Source organism: Symphalangus syndactylus, chromosome 24 (genome assembly GCF_028878055.3).
Source record: "Symphalangus syndactylus isolate Jambi chromosome 24, NHGRI_mSymSyn1-v2.1_pri, whole genome shotgun sequence".
NCBI lineage: Eukaryota > Metazoa > Chordata > Mammalia > Primates > Hylobatidae > Symphalangus > Symphalangus syndactylus.
In genome coordinates this window covers 36,796,972-36,812,268 of record NC_072446.2, presented here as the reverse complement: position 1 = coordinate 36,812,268, position 15,297 = coordinate 36,796,972, and the positions used below count along the sequence as shown (strand labels likewise).

The 15,297-nt window shown below is 47.3% G+C and overlaps 1 protein-coding gene and 1 pseudogene across 3 annotated transcripts in view; one reads left to right on the top strand and one right to left on the bottom strand.

The window, feature by feature from the left end:
- Positions 1 to 5,811: 5,811 nt before the first annotated feature.
- LOC129474995 (uncharacterized) lies at positions 5,812 to 5,900 on the bottom strand (annotated as a pseudogene).
- Positions 5,901 to 7,958: 2,058 nt separating this feature from the next.
- Positions 7,959 to 15,297, top strand: part of PHF20 (PHD finger protein 20) — a 182,233-nt gene continuing 174,894 nt past the window's right edge. Inside the window, exon 1 of one of the 3 annotated variants that reach the window (XM_055266200.2) lies at positions 7,959 to 8,113. The gene's annotated coding sequence lies outside the window, so the exon portion shown is untranslated. The remainder of the gene's footprint in view (positions 8,114 to 15,297) is intronic. The other 2 variants (XM_063633691.1, XM_063633692.1) reach the window with 2 other exon arrangements.

Genomic DNA, 15,297 nt, shown 5'->3' with positions numbered 1-15,297 from the left:
TTGCACTCCAGTTTGGGCAAAAAGAGCGAAATTTCATCTCAAAAAAGAAAATCCTTTCATCATGTCCTTTCACAGATTAGCTGTTATCTGCCATTTTTTTTCTTTTTTTGAGACAGAGTCTCACTCTGTCGCCCAGGCTGGGGTGCAGTGACATGATCTCCGCTCACTGCCTCAGCTCCTGCCTCAGCCTCCTGAGTACCTGGGATTACAGGCATGCGCCACCACACCAGGCTAATATTTGTACTTTTAGTAGACATAGGGTTTCACCATGTTAGCCAGGCTGGTCTCAAACTCCTGACCACATGATTCATCCACCTCAGTCTCCCAAAGTGCTGGGATTACAGGCGTGAGCCACCATGCCTGGCCACGCCCAGCCAATTTTTGTATTTTAGTGGAGATGTGGTCTCACCATGTTGGCCCGGCTGGTCTTGAGCTCCTGACCTCAATGATCCACCCACCTCAGCCCCCCAAAGTGCTAGGATTACAAGTGTCAGCCACCCTGCGTGGCCTCTTATCTGCCATTCTAATGGAATCTGCTCAATTCTCTACCCCACCCATGCAACTCACTTTCATACAGAATTCCTATATGCATGAAAACATGCCCAGCCAGGCACGGTGGCTCATTGCTATAATTCCAGCCCTTTGTTAGGCTGAGGCCGACAGATCGCTTGAAACCAGCCTGGCCAACATGGCGAAACCCTGACTCTACTAAAAATATGAAAATTAGCCAGGTGTGGTGGTGCATACCTGTAATCCCAGCTACTCAAGAAGCTGAGACATGAGAATTGCTTGAACCCTGGAAGCAGAGGTTGTGGCAAGCCGAGATGTCACCACTGCACTCCAGCCTGGGTGACAGAGTGAGAAAATGTCTTAAAAAAATAAAAAAATTAGGGCTGGGTGCAGTGGCTCATGCTTTAAATCCCAGTGCTTTGGGAGGCCGAGGCTGGCAGATCATGAGGTCAGGAATTTGACACTAGTCTGGCGAACATGATGAAACCCCATCTCTAGGCTGGGCGTGGTGGCTCACACTTGTAATCCCAGCACTTTGGGAGGCCAAGGCGGGTGGATCACGAGGTCAGGAGATAGAGACCATGGTGAAACTCCGTCTCTACTAAAAATACAAAAAATTAGCCGGGCGTGGTGGCGGACGCCTGTAGTCCCAGCTACTCGGAGAGGCTGAGGCAGGAGAATGGCGTGAACCCGGGAGGCGGAGCTTGCAGTGAGCTGAGATTGAAAAAAAGAGAAACCCCATCTCTACTAAAAACACAAAAAAAATGCCGGGCGCGGTGGCTCACGCTTGTAATCCCAGCACTTTGGGAGGCCGAGGCGGGCGGATCACAAGGTCAGGAGATCGAGACCACGGTGAAACCCCGTCTCTACTAAAAAATACAAAAAATTAGCCGGGCGTGGTGGCGGGCGCCTGTAGTCCCAGCTACTCGGAGAGGCTGAGGCAGGAGAATGGCGTGAACCCGGGACGCGGAGCTTGCAGTGAGCCGAGATTGTGCCACTGCACTCCAGCCTGGGCGAAAGAGCAAGACTCCGTCTCAAAAAAAAAAAAAAAAAAAAAAAAAAAAAAAAAAAAAAAAAAATACAAAAAAAATTAGCCGGGCATGGTGGCAGACACCTGCAATCCCAGCTACTCAGGACGCTGAGGAAGGAGAATTGCTTGAACCTGGGAGGCAGAGGTTGCTGTGAGCTGATACCTCGCCACTGCACTCCAGCCTGGGCAACAGAGTGAGACTCTGTCTCAAAAATAAATAAAATAAAATACAATACAATACAATACAATAAAATAAATAAAAAAACAAACAAAATGCCCTTGGCTGGGTGTGGTGGTTCACACCTGTAATCTGAGCACTTTGGGAGGCCAAGGCAGGAGAATTGCTTGAGCCCAGGAGTTTGAGATCAGTCTGGACCACATAGCAAGACCCCGTCTGTATGTTAAAAAAAAAAAAAATAGGAAAAAAGAAAAATAAGCATGTCCCTGTCTATATTTTATTTTCACTGAGTAATGTGCTCTATTTCTGGAAATACTTTCATCCTTCCTTCCTTAGGCTCTCCACTGATGCATCTCCAAAGCAACTCCAGTCAATTCAACAAACAGTTGTTAAACAACCAGCACATTCTAGGCAGGATGCTAGGAGCTGGGGGGATCGAGATAAACAAGAAGCAGTCCATGTTCCCAGAGAAGTTCACAATCTGATGGTAAAAGCAAATACAATTATGTAAGAGAATAAATCAAATTAGTCTAGGCACAGCGGCTCACGCATGTAATCCCAGCACTTTGGGAGGCCGAGGTGGGCAGATCACGAGGTCAGGAGATTGAGACCATCCTGGCTAAAATACAAAATACTAAAAAATACAAAAATTAGCCTGGCATAGTGGTGGACACCTGTAAGCCCAGCTACTTGGGAGGCTGTGCAGGAGGATCATGAGGTCAGGAGATCAAGACCATCTTGGCTACGCAGGAGAATCGATAGAACCCGGGAGGCAGAGGTTGCAGTGAGCTGAGATTGCTCCACTGCATTCCAGCCTGGGTGAGAAGAACAAAACTCTATCTCAAAAAAAAAAAAAAAAAAAAAAATTTCGGCCAGGCACGGTGGCTCACACCTGTAATCCCAGCACTTTGGGAGGCTGAGGCAGGAGGATCACGAGGTCAGGAGATCAAGACCACCTTGGCTAACATGGTGAAATCCCATCTCTACTAAAAATATAAAAATTAGGTGGGCATGGTGGTGGGCGCCTGTAGTCCCAGCTACTTGGGAGGCTGAGGCAGGAGAATGGCGTGAACCCGGGAGGCAGAGCTTGCAGTGAGCCAAGATCACCCCACTGCTCTCCAGCCTGGGCGACAGAGTGAGACTCTGTCTCTAAAAAAAGCAAGTTTTGTTTAATGAAAAAAGTAAGGTGAACAACAACATGAATAAATGTTCCTTTTGTGTTAAAGGATCAATATAAGAACTGTATTAAAGTTTGCTTATATATACGTAAAGAAATACTGATGGTGTGCACCTGTGGTCCCAGCTACTTGGGAGGCTGAGGTGGGAGGATTGCTTGAGCCCAGGAGTTTGAAGCTGCAGTGAGCTGTGATCATGGTGCTGCACTCCAGCCTGGGCAACAGAGCAAGATCCTGACACAAACGATTCATTAAAAAAGTAAGTGTCATGTTTACCAATTGGAACTGGACCAATGAGGGACAAGAATTTCAGGGAGACTTTGTATTGTACAACGTTGATGTAATTTCCAGTATTTGAACCATGTGACAACATTAACTGTTTAAAATTAAATTACTAAGAAGTTTGGAGACTGAAGTGGATTACCTGGACATTCCACGACTGTTTGTTTAATCTACCTCTTTATAACCTCCATTCTCTTAGTCCCTGAGGCTAAAATCCTCCCCCTTTCCCTTTATCTCTAGGCTCGTAAGAATTTTAACCCACAATAAATATTTATTAGATATGTTTAAATTACAGATAACAGTGACTGGAGTGCAATGGTGCGACTTCTGCCTTCTGGGTTTCAGTGATTCTCCTGCCTCAACCTCCCGAGTCACAGGGATTACAGGATGTGCCACCACACCCGGCAAATTTTTGTATTTTAGTAGAGATGGGGTTTCACCATGTTGGCCAGGCTGGTCTCGAACTCTTGGCCTCAGGTGATCTGCTGGCCTTGGCCGCCCAAAGTGCTGAGTTTTTTAGTGAGCCACCGAGCCTGGCCCTTTTTTTGTTTTGTTTTGTTTTTTTGAGATGGAGTTTGGCTCTGTCGCCCAGGCTAGAGTGCAGTGGCATGATTATCTCAGTTCACTGCAACCTCTGCCTCCCGGGTTCAAGCAATTCTCCTGCCTCAGCCTCCCCAGTAGCTAGGATTACAGGCATGTACCACCACGCCCAGCTAATTTTTGTATTTTAGTAGAGATGGGGTTTTACCATTTTGGCCAGGCTGGTCTCGAACTCTTGCCCTCAGGTGATCCGTCCGCCTTGGCCTCTCAGAGTGCTAGGATTACAGGCATGAGCTTTCGTGCCTGGACTTATCAGCCTTTTTAGTGACTAGGACAAGAATACAAAATGCTTTCCTCTCCTTCCTACTGCTCCCTCCCTCCTTGTAATCCTGCAAAATGCCAGAAGTAATTTGGAATTCCTAGTTAATTCTCCTCCCTCTCACTTGGAGAGCAGTTAAGGCCTGAGGAGTTCGGGAACTTTCCGTGGAGCCCAGACTGGAGAGATGTCAGGCCAGGGCCAAGACAACCCGCTTCCCTCGGGCCTCTGGTGCCTTGTTGAGGTCTTAGACCTTTCAGATGCTACTGTGACTGTGGTTTCCGGCTTCCTGAGTTCTCACACTCAGCTTGGTGCTGCAGAGATCACACCCCAGTTCCTGCTTTTGGGGACTGACATGCTCAAGTTTGGTGATACTCAGTACATGGGGTCTGTGAGATCTAGAGGGCTTACTTTTGTGTTTTAGTTTCTCTCTTTTCCCTTCACAGACTCACTGTAAGTTCTTCAGGGTTGCATAAGGATAGAGAATAGAGGTTTACTGGGTAGAGGCTGAGAAAGATCAGTTTCCTAATTGAATATTTTATCTCATGTTGGATCTTTAATTCTGCTTCTCTTTAGCTAGGAATATTTTGAATATGCTGAATCTAGTAAAAAAGAAATTAGAAATGAATTTGTATAGAACTGTGTAGTTCAGTACATTTTCTTACATATTATTGAACTTAAACGTGACAATTCTGTGTTGGTAGATATATATTATCTCATTGAGTGAAAAAAGTGAACATTGAAGAAAAGTGATGCCTACGGAGAGTGACAACTCTTCCATGCAGGTGGATGCTTTCTGTGCTACCCTATACTTCGTATGCATGCACACAGGGTTTCATTGTGGAGCTCTCAGTTTATAGGCTGGGACTACAGTTTTGAAATACAGTATTAGTAAGATGCTGGGGAGGATCTTAAGGCAGAAGGTAGATGTTACTAAGGAGTCAGTGGACTTTAGACCAAACTCTTGTAAACTGGAGCTCCCTGGCTAGCATTCCATTAATATTCAGTTCAGAAGAAGCTGGTAAGACAAATTTCTGCAAGTTTTTACATCAGAAAGAGCTTAGCTCACAAGGTACTTTTTTCATATCTGTATTCAGTTATTTTTCCCTGATCAGTGTCGGTCTCCTTCCAACCCTCACTTCCCATCTTGGGGAGTACCCTTAGGGGCAGTTCATTCGTCTCTTCTTTCCCTGGCAGGCTGGACTCATCCATGTGACCTGAGATTGGCCAATCGACAGTGGCTGCTGGCCAAGACTTTGCCTCTTGAGTGAGTGACTCAAAGACAAAGGGATACTAAGATTGAATCACAGCAGTGGTGCGCAGTGTTGCTGGGGGCAGCAGCTGTTGCTCTTTCTTGGTGGAGCTGTCCTTGTGCCTGTTTGTTTTCCAAGCCTGCACTCCTGTTGTAGCTCAGGGGCCCTTGCAACATATTTCTCTTTTGCTTGCCATGATTACTTCACCAGTCTGTGAGCTCATTGAGAGCAGGGCCTAAGTCTCATTGTGCTCTGAGTGTTTGGTGCTCATCTTGAATTTGACTCTCGGTAAATGCAGGTTGAATAAGTAAAGAAACATGCTATATTTATACAGGGCTACAGAGTCTGGAGTTCTTGGCATTATTGTGGTTGGGGGGCAAAAAGTTCTTTGTGTGCTACCATAGCCACTGACATCTGAGCAATTTCATATTAATAAACATAAACCCAGAGGATCTTGGGAAGGTCCTTCCTATATGTGAGCACTTACTTGACTGAGTGGCACTGATTCTTAAATTGCTGATTTTTTAAAAAGTATGAAATGTATCATGAATTTGCATGCTTATCCTTGTGCAGGGGTCATGTGAATCTTTTCTGTATTGTTACAATTTTATTTTATTTTATTATTATTTTTTGAGATGGAATCTTGCTCTATCACCCAGGCTAGAGTGCAGTGGTGCTATCTCGGCTCACTGCAACCTCTGCCTCCAGGGTTCAAGTCATTCTCCTGCCTCAGCCTCTCAAGTAGCTGGGACTACAGGCATGCACCACCACGCCTGGCTAATTTTGGCATTTTTAGTAGAGAGAGGGTTTCACCATGTTGGCCAGGCTGGTCTCGAACTCCTGACCTCAGGTAATCTGCCCATCTTGGCCTCCCAAACTGCTGGGATTACAGGCGTGAGCCACCGCGCCCAGCCATGTTACAATTTTAATAGAATACATGTACTGCCCAAGCAAGTATAGCTGAAGCTTTTGTCCGTGGTTCCATAGTATCTCTACCTAAGGGCTGCTCTTTGCCCTGACTACCTCAACTGAGGCAATACCCTCCTTAGTCTCCAGCCCTGGTTTAAAAAGCACCCCTCAGGCTGGATTTGCTGGCTGAGGCCTGTAATTCCAGCATTTCTGGAGGCTGAGGCAGGAGGATCACTTGAGCCAAGGAGTTTGAGACCAGCCTGGTCAACAAAGTGAGACTCTGTCTCTAAAAAAAATAAAAAAAAACTCGGCCGGGCACGGTGGCTCACGCTTGTAATCCCAGCACTTTAGGAGGCCGAGGCGGGTGGATCATGAGGTCAGGAGTTCAAGACCAGCCTGGCCAAGATGGTGAAACCCCGTCTCTACTAAAAAAAAAATACAAAAAATTAGCTGGGCGTGGCAGCATGCGCCTCTGTAATCCCAGCTACTTGGGAGGCTGAGGCAGAGAATTGCTTGAACCTGGGAGACAGAGGTTGCAGTGAGCCAAGATCGCACCACTGCACTCCAGCCTGGGCTACAGAGCGAGACTCCATCTCAAAAAAAAAAAAAAAAAAAAAATTGGCCAAGCACGGTGTTAATTCCAGCACTCTGGGAGGCTGAGGTGGGTGGACTGCTTGAGCCCAGGAATTCAAGACCAGCCTGGGCAACATGGTGAAACTGCGTCTCTACAAAAAAATGCAAAAATTAGCCAGGTGCACACCTGTGGTCCCAGCTATCTGGGAGACTGTGGTGGGAGAATTGCTTGGGCCTAGGAGGTGGAGGTTATGATGAGCTGAGACTGTGCCACTGCACTCCAGCCTGGGTGACACAGTTGAGACCGTGTCTCAAAAAAAAAAAAGCAGCTAGGCATGGTGGCATGGGCCTGCAGTCCCAGCTACTCAGAAGATTGAGCTGGGACCACAGGTGCGCACGTTCACGCCTGGCTAATTGTTGTATTTCTTGGAGAGACGGGGGTCTGGCTATGTTGCCCAGGCTGGTCTCGAACTCCTGAGCTCAAGTGATCTACCCACCTCAGCCTCTCAAAGTGTTGGGATTACAGGCGTGAGCCACTGCTCCTGGCCTCATATTCTTTTGGGGTGGCTTCAACTCCGACCTTCGTCTCCAGACAAAATATAGCTCCTTATCCTTAGCAGCAATTGGAAACCTTTCTAGGAGTTAATGATAAAGTGGGAGAGAAATGAGTGCAAAGGCTCTGAGATGAGAAGAACCTGGATTGTTAGCGGAGTTGAAGGACGCTGAGAATGTGGGGGAGCTGGATGTGTGAGGATAAGAAAGCGGCAGGTCAGGTCCAGACTTTGAAGAGCCTGGTTAGATAGTACAGGTGAAGAGTTAGATCTTAATCCGGAGTAGGGAGAGAAACGGGCTTTGAGCAGGGGATGGCGTTTTGAAAAGACCTCTCTGCCGGTGTACGAAGAATGGATTAGAACGGCGAAGAGTAATAGGGTGGAGACCATCATCATCTTGGAGAGAGATGGTGGTCGCTTCGATGGAGCAGTGGGAAGCTTTGAGACGCATTTAGGTGGCAAAATTAACGGGTGATGGATAGCGTCCATTCCCCGGCTTCAGTGATCTCAGTGATTAGGAGTGAGTGGGGACTTCGTGTTCCTGCTAGGGCGCGGGCCTATTTCCCGCGCGTCAGGGCAGTGGGCGTGGCCTGCGCTGGCCGTTGCCACAGCGATCGGGCGGACGGGGCAGGGGGCGGGGCAGCTGGGACCTTACGTCACTCGGTGGTGGCGATGATGCGTGTGTGTGGGGGGCGGGGGATACGCTGGGCGCGTCCCGGGGGTCACGTGGTGCAGAGCACGCAGAGTCCTTCTGTCGGTTGGTCCTGGAGCGGCGCAGCCGGAGTGGGGCCGTGAGGTGAGCTCGCGGCGAGGCTCGGCATGGCGAAGCCGGCTGGCCGGGCCGGGTTGGGCCGGGCCTGCGCTGCGCGCGCGCCGTCCGGGCGGGGACGGCGACGGACGCCACCGCTGCTCTGGTCCCCTGCCCGGCCCCGCTCCCCGCCTGGCCCCGCTCGCCCAGCTTGGAGGGAGGCCCTGGGACTGCTGCTGAGAGCGTGGCGGGCGTGCGAGCGGTGCCCAATCCCCGGGGCTACCCGCAAGAGTGACGGCGCCTGCCGCCAATCAGCGCCGCCCGAGGGGGCTGGGCCGTGGGGTGCGGGCCCGGGGCGCGGAGCGGGCCGTGTTGGGGGTGCGGGTAAGCCCTAGGGCCCGAGCCTGAGCTGGGTGGGCCCCTAGAGCCTCATCAGCAGCCTCTGCTATTGCCTTGCGCTTTGGGAATATGTTTTTTAAAATTGGCGTTTTTTATCCTATTCTGGGGAGCACATTCCTTTTTCAAGACCCCAAATATGGGAGTGTCCCTTTTCTTTATAGTTTTGAAAACTGGGCGGCACACCCCCTTTCTTAAGCTCTAGCTCTGGAGTTTTATCTAAATTTCTAAAAGCCCTCCCCCCCAATTTAGGGCGTACCCTCTTCCCTCAACCCCCAAAGTGGGAGCACATTCCTTTTTTCGGGCCTCCAATCTGATTCTGCATTTCCATTCCAATTTAGATCTGGGGTCCATTAGCCAAAGTTTTGGGATACTTTCTAGTATCCCCTCCACTCCAAGGAAGAATCCCCTTTTTCCAGGTCCCAAATCTGACAGCATGCCTTCTGGAATTTCTTACATTTAGGGGCCACTTCCTTTCCTCAGCCCTTCAAACCTGAGGTTGGGCCGAAAACGATGTCCAAATTCTGAAGTTTATGGGTACTTACTTCCAGTTTCACAAATAAGGGAATTCACTGCCTTCTCCCGAGACTGTATTCTTGGGGTTACACACTTTTCACGTGTTCCCCAAATCAAACTACCTTATTTCCTGAAGGAGACTAATTTTCATATCTGGGAGTATATTTGTTTCTTGTGCCCCCCCAAGTGTACGAGGTGAACCCCTTTTAGTTATACAACTCTCCCAGAGTGCAGCCACTTTCCAGATGCTTCTTAAATTTGGGAGGCACACCTTTTTTGTGAGTCCTCTCATTTCCAGGTGGCGAGTTGTCTGTGGTTTGGAGCATGCCTTCCTACCCTGTTTAGCTTTTCTGTCATCCAAGACATTTTCATTCCTCAGTTTCCTTCATTTTTGGAGCCACATTCCCTTTGAGGTACTCTCCCCAGTCTGGTCAGTGCACTCATTTCCTCTTCCTTCCTCTGGCGAGTGCTTATCTTTGTTCACCAGGGCACTTTTCTCTGTGCTTCTGCGGCCTTTTTTTTTCTGAGCACACTTGCCAGAGTCACACCTCCTGAATTCTCCTCTCCTCCAGGGAAGGGTTCCTCTCCTAAAGGGCTACCTGCACATTGTTTTTCATAGGCCTATCTTTTATCTTTCCGCTAGCAGGATCTCTTCTCTCTTGACTTGCCCAATCCCCAAACATTTTTCTGGTTTCTGTCTTTCTTTGGAACTGTTCTGTTTATGTAGTGGCTATAAAGATTTTCCTTGGCCGGACGCGGTGGCTCACGCCTGCAATCCCAGCTCTCAGGGAGGCAAGAAGGCGGGAGGATAGCTTGAGCCCAGGAGTTCAAGACCGCCTGGGCAATATAGCGAGACCCCGTTCTCCCGAAAAAAAAAAAACAAAAAAACAAAAGACAAAGATTTTCCTTGTGCTGGAGGTGGCCTCAAGTCTAGGACTGCCTGGGCCCCCAGCACTGGATTCAAAGTGGAAACCATTTCTTTGGTTAATCACAGGACTCTGAATCCTCCTGGTGGTTTACTTCATAGAAGACCTAAGATTCTGTTTAGGTGCATACTGTTTTCTCCTTTGCTTTATCTCCTTGTGCTGGAAAACAAAAACAAACAAAACTCTCAGATTTTTCCAGCACTGCTTCTAGCCCATAAACTTCTTCCCTACATTGGCTTTCTTACTATCTTTTATGAAGAAAAGATGTAGTTTGGAGGAATCCCTTGGATACTCTTTTTGTTCTTGTCCCTGGGGTGTCGGTGGGGCAATGGATATTTTTCTCTCCCAATCATCCTCTTGTCAATCTTTACCCCCAATCCTCACTTTAAAATCTGCAAATATCTGGGACCTTCTATCTCTTAAGAGCCTCAATAGTTCTTTCTTTTGTGTTTCCTTCTGCCTTTACAGATCTTATTCAGGGCTTCTCAGCCTGAACCCCCAACCAGATTAATTTCTCCACAGCTGGAATTCCAAGTGCTTGGGCATAATGATACCTCTGACCTTTCTTCCTTTTGGGAAGTACTTGAGTGTGCAGCTGCATGAGGCCTCAGCAGGAGAGAGATTTTAGGTCCAAGAAGCTATACCAGTAGGACAAGGCAGGAAAATACTACACTTTCAGGATCAAGCCCCTCTGACTCTCATTTGGAAACTGGATGTTTGCTAAGCACCTGCTTCTTAAGGATGCCGAGGGATTTAATGATACTCCCAGAAACCTGGAGAGATTAATGGGGCCTATGGAGAAGTGCTATGAACTCAGTGTTGAGACTTGAATAAAATTAACCATTATCATGTTTTCAGAACAACCAAGCTGTTTTATATTTCATGTGCATGAAACCCCTAGAACTAAGTTGTGTTATTTCCAGAAATGAAGTAGATCCCACAGTTAGATCATGTGGCCATTAGTAAGTACCAAATTTATAAAAATCACTGGAGGTCTGTCTGAGCAGTACCTAATAAAATATAGTATACTGAAAGTGAACAGGTACTTTGTCTCTTTCTTTGGCTGCTTGATACTTTATCTGTGTACTGCTGTACAGTGCACCCTTAAAGTATTCTACACCAGTGCTTTTCAAACTTGAATGTGCATATAAGTCACCTAGGGATCTTGTTGAAATGCTGATTCTGATTTGGTAGATCTAGGATGGGACCTGAATGCATTTCTGATTTGCAGGTGATGCTGATGTTACTGAACTACACTTTTAGTAGTGAGGTTTCATACACGAAGACAAAGATTCTCTGTGAAAATAGGAAGGTGGCCGGGCGAGGTGGCTCACGCCTGTAATCCCAGCACTGTGGGAGGCCGAGACGGGCGGATCACGAGGTCAGGAGATCGAGACCATCTTGGCTAACACGGTGAAACCCCGTTTCTACTAAAAATAGAAAAAATTAGCTGGGCGTGGTAGCGGGCGCCTGTAGTCCCAGCTACTCGGGAGGCTGAGGAAGGAGAATGGCGTGAACCCGGGAGGCGGAGCTTGCAGTGAGCTGAGATCGCGCCACTGCACTCCAACCTGGGGGACACAGCGAGACTCCGTCTCAAAAAAAAAAAAAAAAAAAAAAAAAAATAGGAAGGTGGTGGTTAGCCTTATATTTTTTTATCTTTATCCAGACACACATCCCTTAAAAGTTTATACAAGGCCATAGCCCCCTTTATTAGTTATAATCAATTAGTTATTCTAGCACATAGCTTTTTAAATACTGGCCAAAACTGGCTGGGTGTGGTGGCTCATGCTTGTAATCCCAGCACTTTGGGAGCTGAGACGGGCAGATCACAAGGTCAGGAGTTCGAGACCAGTCTGGCTAACACAGTGAAACCCTGTCTCTACTAAAAATACAAAAATTGGCTGGGCGTGGTGGCAGGCACCTGTAATCCCAGCTACATGGGAGGCTGAGCCAGGATACCTGCTTGAACCTGGGAGGTGGAGGTTGCAGTGCACCACTGCACTACAGCCTGGGCCACAGAGTGAGACTCTGTCTCAAAAAAAAAAAAAAAAAAGCCAAAACTTCTCCAGGAGTTTGGTTTTGGGTGGGGACAGGGTCTCATTCTGTCACACAAGCTGGAGTGCAGTGGTGTGATCATGGCTTACTGCAGCCTCAACCTTCTGGGCTCAAGCGATCCTCCCCTCAGCCTCTTGAGTTTCAGGGACCACTGGCACGTGCCACCACACCTGGCTAATTTTAAATTTTTTGTAGAGACGAGATCTTGCCATTTTGCCCAGGTTGGTCTTGAACTTCTGGGTTCAAGCAGTCCTCCACCTTAGCCTCCCAAAGTGTTGGGATTATAGGTGTGAACTGCCATGCTTGGCTATTGCCAAATTTAAATGGTTACATATTTCTTACTTGAATGTCAACATAATTATTGATATAGAATCATTCTTTTTTTTTTTTGAGACGAAGTCTTGCTCTGTCACCCAGGCTGGAGTGCAGTGGTGCGATCTTGGCTCACTGCAAGCTCTGCCTCCCGGGTTCACGCCATTCTCCTGCCTCAGCCTCTCCGAGTAGCTGGGACTATAGGCGCCCGCCACCATGCCTGGCTAATTTTTTTGTATTTTTAGTAGAGACGGAGTTTCACCGTGGTCTCGATCTCCTGACCTCGTGATCTGCCCGCCTCAGCCTCCCAAAGTGCTGGGATTACAAGCGTGAGCCACCGCGCCCGGCCAATATAGAATCAGTCTAATAAATATTGCATAGCCAGCTTGTCTCTCTGGTTCCTTACCTTTCATCCTACCATGAGTAGGGAGTCTGTGATACCCCAAATCAGTGGGTCACAGGTGTTGGAATTTCCAAGGAGTCCTTCTTGGTTTTCTGGGTTCTAGAAATGGGCCAGGAAAAGCCAGGATAAAGGTAGGTGCCCCAACCTCGAATGGAAGCTTCTGGCTTTCTCTAAATGGGTGCTCCAGAAAGGCAAATGCTGGGGAGAAGATGATATTCTTTGATGGTGATCATGCGTTATGATGATCTTTCTCCTTTTGTACCCACATGTCTGTTCTAAGTCTCAAGTGGATTTTTCCTTTTTTCAAAAAAATTTTTTGGAGACAAAGACTACCTCTGAAAGCGTTTTTCCTTTCTAAGTGTGTTGGATCATCTGTACCTATTTCCCTGGCTGTCACCTGTCTGGCCCTCTTCCACGTGATCCTGTTGCCAGCCCTAATCAGGACAAACCTGAATGACTAGACTATTTTGTGTCCCTGTCCTCCCCCAACCCCTATTCCTCACATGAATGTCAGATCCTATTCAGTAATGGATTTGATCTGGATTTGGCTCTAGTCCCAGCACTTCCACTCACTGTGAGACCTCAGGCAAGTCACTTGATGCTATGGGCCTGCTTCTCCTCATTTGTAAAATGAGGGGCTGATGATCTGCAGTGTCCACCCTGGCTGAATCTTGGTCGCTACCTTGCTTAGAAACCCAATTGCCTGTGGAAGCTTGTTGCAGCAGATCTGATTTCTTTCATGTGCTCCCTTGGGCAGCCTGCCAGTTATTCCCTTGTCCGGGTCACTTCTGCCACTATCTTTTTTTCTAGCTGAGGCAGCCAGCTTGTTCTCAAACCAACTAAAGCATTCTTCTTGCCTCCATGTCTTCTTCCAGTTCCACGCTGTATTTCATTCAGAACTACCTGAAATCCTCAAATAAGTCTTCCTGAGTTCTCCATTCAATGTTACTGACTTCCCTGCCTTACCAAGAAGAAGTCTGTACCTTATATACCCCATATTTACTTATCAGTTCTCTTATCTAATGTATACTTAAAAAGGGACTTCATTTCTTCCATACCACAGCTTTGTTTTTTGGTTTGAATTAGCAGGGCAGGTGGCATGAAATTTAAAGAGGAAGCAAGCAGGTTGTTTGCCTTTGGCTGGGATTTGGGGAAAGTATGAGATGTAATGTTTTCAGTCCCCTTCCCCAAGATCTCCTGTATCTGTGGGAATCAGTTGCCTGGTACGTCTTCCTGGATGGTAAAGGTGCTTAAACTTCCTTTCTGAAGTTTGAAAGTGTATCCTAAGTGCAAATACTATTTGCCAATTACTTGTGGTTGGGTGGGTGCAGTGGCTTACGCCTGTAATCTCAACACTTTGGGAGGCCAAAGTGGGAGGATTGCTTGAAGCCAGGAGTTCAAGACCAGCCTGGGCAACAAAGTGAGATTCCTGTCTCTACCCCCCCAACCAAAAAAAAAAAAGTAGTCAGGCATGGTGGTGCGTGCTTGTAGTCCCAGCTCCTTGGGAGGCTGACGTGGGAGTTCAGAGGCTGCAGTGAGTTAGGATTGTACCACTGCACTACAGCTGGGTGACAGCGCGAGACCCCATTGCTTCCAAGTGCTGTTCTAGGAACACACAGCCACAAAACCCAGACAAGGAATTGTTAAGGATAATGCTAAGAAATCTGTATTTCAAATAACTTAACAAATGAATAAAACTAACAGGTCTTTGAGAGCACCTGATTATTGTCAAAGACAGTTGCTGAGGGGACTTGGAAGTCAGGACTTAAAAGTATATTTAACCTCTGGAGTTTTCTTCTTTCATCATCTTCCTAAGAAATAATAGGGAGGATGTTTACATTTTTCTTGATAAAGTCTTTTTATTAATTTTATTTATTTATTTATTTTGAGAAAGGGTCTTGCTCTGTCTCCCAGGCTGGAGTGTAGTGGCACAGTCTTGGCTCACTGCAACCTTTGCATCCTGAATTCCAGCGATTCTTGTGCCTCAGCCTCCTGAGTAGCTGGGATTATAGACGTGCACTACCATGCTCAACTAATTTTTTGTAGTTTTAGTAGAGACAGGGTTTCACTGTGTTGGTTAAGCTGGGACATTTTTCTTGATAAACATTCTTGAAACCAAAATGTATGCTTAGTCAAGATCCTTGATTGGATTATGAGCCTAGAGAAAGGGAGGGTGATGTCTTTGTCTTATCCATCTTTGTCAGTGACTGCCCCTTACAGGCTATTGAATATAGGGTAACCTAATGAAAATTGAGACAGGCACTGTGGCTCACACCTGTAATCCCAGCACTTTGGGAGGCCAAGTTGGATGGATCACCTGAAGACAGGAGTTCAAGACCAGCCTGGCCAACACATGGTGAAACTCCGTCTCTACTAAAAATACAAAAAATTAGCCAGGTATGGTGGCAAGTGCCTGTCATCCCAGCTACTTGGGAGGCTGAGGCAGGAGAATGGCTTGAACCCGAGAGGCAGAGGTTGCAGTGAGCCGAGATCACGCCACTGCACTTCCGCCTGGGCAACAAGAGTGAAACTGTGTCTCAAAAAAAAAAAAAAAAAAAAAATTGAAACCTTTATTTGTAATAATGCTTTGACAACTTTGCTAGATCTTGGGCTAGGTCCTACCT